The sequence below is a fragment of the Pinus tabuliformis genome, chromosome 1_1 (assembly GCF_031772625.1).
Source record: "Pinus tabuliformis cultivar Carrire ecotype Pingquan chromosome 1_1, CPIR1, whole genome shotgun sequence".
NCBI lineage: Eukaryota > Viridiplantae > Streptophyta > Pinopsida > Pinales > Pinaceae > Pinus > Pinus tabuliformis.
The window spans coordinates 932,279,266-932,283,967 of NC_142297.1; positions in this window are offsets into that span (position 1 = coordinate 932,279,266).

Here is a 4,702-nt window from a genome sequence, read left to right on the forward strand (position 1 = left end):
TTCATCAGTCAAACTGAATCTAGATCCCGTGCACAGTGTCACATGATAGAAGCAGCATTTGATAATGAACTAGAAGAAGATCCTCTGAAAGATACACATGACCAAATGATACTCGTTACTTCTGTTACAAATAGTAAAATTGTGGAAATTGAACCGGGAAAAGCTTTAAACATCAATGCCAATCTCACACCTGAACAAGAAACGAAGCTCATCCATCTGTTAACAAAATATCAAGAAGAATTTGCATGGGATTACCCTGATATGAAAGGAATTGATCCCCAATTATGTATACATCACATTTATATAGAAAAAGATGCCAGACCTGTTCGTCAGCCGCAAAGAAGACTTAATCCTCTTCTAAAGGATGTGGTAAAAGCTGAACTTCAGAAACTTTTAGATGTCAATTTTATCTATCCTATTTCTGATAGTAAATGGGTCTCTCCGCTTGTGGTGGTAGCAAAAAAGAATGGAAAATGGAGAATTTGTGTGGATTACAGGGAACTAAATAAAGCAACACAAAAAGATCATTTTCCTCTCCCATTCATAGACCAAGTATTACATACCTTAGCAGGAAAGAAATTCTTTTCTTTCCTGGATGGCTTCAGTGGATACAATCAGATTCAGATTGCCCCTGAAGACCAGGACAAAACTACTTTTACTTGTCCTTGGGGAACATTTGCCTATCGAGTTCTACCCTTTGGGCTATGTAATGCTCCTGCCACATTCCAAAGGGCTATCCTTAGCATTTGTGCAGATTTAATAAATGATGGACTTGAAGTATATATGGATGATTTTACACCATATGGAGATGATTTTGATCCAGCACTAGACACCCTAGAAAAATTCCTACAGCGCTGCATTGCTACCAGGCTTTGCTTAAGCCACGAAAAATGCTACATGATGATGACCGAAGGACTTATCCTAGGACACTATGTTTCAGCAACCGGCATTCAGGTAGACCCGGCCAAAATTCAAATACTTTTGCTTATTCCCACTCCTACTACTCAAATAGAGGTACACAGCTTTCTTGGATTTTCTGGTTATTGTAGACGATTTATAGAACATTATTCGCACATTGCTGCACCTTTATATGCGCTAACTGGTAACGTTGATTTTCTTTGGATAGAAAAATGTGACTGTGCTTTCGAGGATCTAAAGAAGCTCATATCTACAGCCCCAGTCCTTCGAGGACCAAACTGGGATTTACCATTCCAGATATCATCTGATGCCTCAGATACAGCCATTGGTGTAGTCCTTGGGCAGGAAGAGGATAAAAAACCATATGCCATCTATTACATCAGCAAAAATTTATCCCCTGCTGAATTAAATTACATTGTTACTGAAAAAGAATTCCTAGCTGTGATACATGCTGTCAATAAGTTTAGACATTATATTACAGGCTATCCTGTTATTTTATATACAGATCATTCTGCCATTAAATATCTAGCAAATAAGGCTGTCACAAATGCCAGAGTAACTAGATGGTTGATTTTATTGCTGGAATTCGACATCACAATCAAGGATTGGCCTGGCAAAGAAAACCCTGTAGCCGATTTCCTCTCAAGATTACCAAAACCAATCGATACAGCAACAGTTGAAGATCAATTTCCAGATGAGCACCTGTTTGCTGTTGCTGTTCAAACACCCTGGTATGCTGATGTTGCCAATTACCTTGCAGTAGGTAAGCTACCAAAACACTTAACCCCTAATGAGCGCAAGCGGATTGTTCAGAAGAGTACTCGATTTTCGTGGATTGGGGACTATTTGTTTCACACAGGGGCAAACATGCATATCAGGAGATGTGTTCAAGAAGATGAAATCTTTGACATCCTAAAAGCCTGTCATGATGGACCGTGTGGTGGACACTTCGCTGAGCGTAGAACTGGACATAAAGTATTGCAGACAGGATACTACTGGCCCACGATTTTCAAAGATGCAAAGAAATTTCTCCAAGCCTGTGACAACTGCCAGCGAGCAGGATGACTTGGTCAAGCCGACGATATGCCTCTGAAGCCACAATTAGTCATTGAACCATTCGAGCGTTGGGCTCTTGATTTTATTGGCCCCATCAACCCATCATCAAATCAGAAAACATATATCTTGGTGGCAACAGAATATGTCACCAAATGGGTTGAGGCAGAAGCATTGCCAAGAGCCACAGAGGACTCTGTAATACAGTTCCTGTTCCATCTATTTGTACGTTATGGCCTTCCAAGGGAAATAATTACAGATGGAGGACCACAATTTATTGGAAATAAATTAGCTGCAACACTCAACAATTATCATGTCCAGCATAAAATTACTACTCCATATCATCCACAAGCGAATGGGCAGGTAGAAAGCAACAATAAGATAATAGAATCAATCCTAATGAAAACCATTGCGTCACATAGGCGTGATTGGGCTGCTAGACTACCTGAAGCACTGTGGGCTTACAGAACAACATGGAGAAGCACCACTGGTTACTCACCTTATCAATTAGTGTTTGGAAAACAACCTATTTTTCCCATAGAATTTGAAATCCAAACCTTACGAACCGCACAGGAAGTTGGCCTAGATCTATGTGAGGCATAAATCAATCGACTACAGCAGATCAACGAATTGGACGAAATTAGGCTCTCTGCACTACAAAATACAGCACTGATTCAATAGCAGCGGGCTAAATGGCATGATGCGCTCATCAAGAACAAAGTCTTCCATGAGGGAGACTGGGCTCTGTTATACGACTCTTGATTTCAGGACTTCCCTGGGAAACTCCAGACTCGTTGGTTGGGACCATATGAAATCCAGAAGGTGCATGACAATGGGACCATCACGTTAATCACCATTGACGGTTCTGGATACGCCTTCAAAGTGAATGGCCACCGAGTTCGTCTCTATCGCAAACCACTTACTCGGGAGTCCTTCTGCCAGCAGCTACGTCGAGACACTGATATGGAGATTTTAGGAGAGGAAGAGAAATCTTCCTCACCTGTAATTCATTAAGGAATTCACTCCTTTCTTTTTTTACAGTCTGTACATAAGTTCTTTTTTTCAAGATGTTCTTGTATATATGTTTGAACTCAATGTTTTTTTTGCTTTCTCAAAATTTTGATTTTTGCCGTTCCGTTTCTAAAAGAACGGCATTTGCGTGTTTTGCTGTTCCTTTTCAAAAGGAACAGCATTCTGGATTTTTTTTGCTGTTCCTTTTCAAAAGGAACAACATTCTTGATTTTCTGATTTCTGTTGTTCCTTTTCAAAAGGAACAGCACTTTCGATTTCTTCTGTTCCTTTTCAAAAGGAACAACACTTTCGATTTCTGCTGTTCCTTTTTCAAAGGAACAACATCTTTGATTTTCTGCTGTTCCTTTTCAAAAGGAACAACACTTTTGATTTCTGCTGTTCCTTTTTCAAAGGAACAACATCTTTGATTTTCTGCTGTTCCTTTTCAAAAGGAACAACACTTTCGATTTTTGCTGTTCCTTTTTCAAAGGAACAACATCTTTGATTTTCTGCTGTTCCTTTTCCAAAGGAACAACATCTTTGATTTTCTGCTGTTCCTTTTCCAAAAGGAACGGCTTTGCTTGTTCTGCTGTTCCTTTTCTAAAGGAACAACATTTTGGATTTTTGCTGTTCCTTTTTCAAAAGGAACGGTGCTGCGGTGTGTTTGCTGTCCCTTTTCCAAAGGCACAACATATTTTGGTTTCTGCTGTTCCTTTTCCAAAGGAACGACATTTTTGCCTCTTTTGCTGTTCCTCTTTCAAAGGAACAGCATTTTTGGTTGTTGTTGTTCCTTTTTCAAAGGAACGGCATTTTGAGTGTTTTTTTCATACCATTTTTTTTATTTTTGTTGTTCCTTTTTCAAAAGGAACGACATTTGCATTTACATTCTTCGTCTTTTTCCAAGAGGAACACCACTAGCATACTTTTGCTCTCCTTGTGAAACAGCTTACTCCTTTTGTTGATCTCAATAAGAGGATGCTTCTTGCCCATATTCTTTCAAGTCTTTAAAATACAGCTATGCACTTATGCAATGAATATAAAATCACAACATACCGAAATCTGCAAATCATAAATCGCTATATTTATAAGGCTCTGCATTGGTAAGAGGACAAAAGGAAGGATATACTTATTTCTTATCTTTTGTTGTCATTGTTTTACTAATTTTGCTCTGATTGGTTATCTTTATCATGCTGATCCCTTTAACCCTCTTTGATTATTATTTAGGAATAAGAGCAAAGGGCTTATATCTTCCTATTGAGATGATAAGACTTCTTCCACCATTCCTACTCTTAAGGAGTGTTGAACCACCCTTTGTGTATAAATAAGGAAAAGACTCTATGAAAAAGAAAAAATGTGTGTGAACATGATTTATGAGATGTCAAATGCAGGATAGGGGGTCTCATCAAGAGCCAGCTTACCATGATCATGAGGATGAAAGTGAAGTGGCATTCCCACTATGGCCACCACACCAGGGATATGGTCCAAAAGGTATATCAAAAAAATTGAACCTTGGAACAGGAGGTCTCATCACGAGCCGGCCTGCCCATCTTTCACTCCTTCCTCGTGAATGGCATTATGATTAACTGGTCATCAAGCCAGCATAATGGCCTACACTTTGACATAACAACATTCCTAAGTATACACAAAGGATCATGGTTCCAGGGGCGAAAGAAACAACTCTGCCAAGGTTATGGACACCTGTCGGCAGCAGAGCACTGTT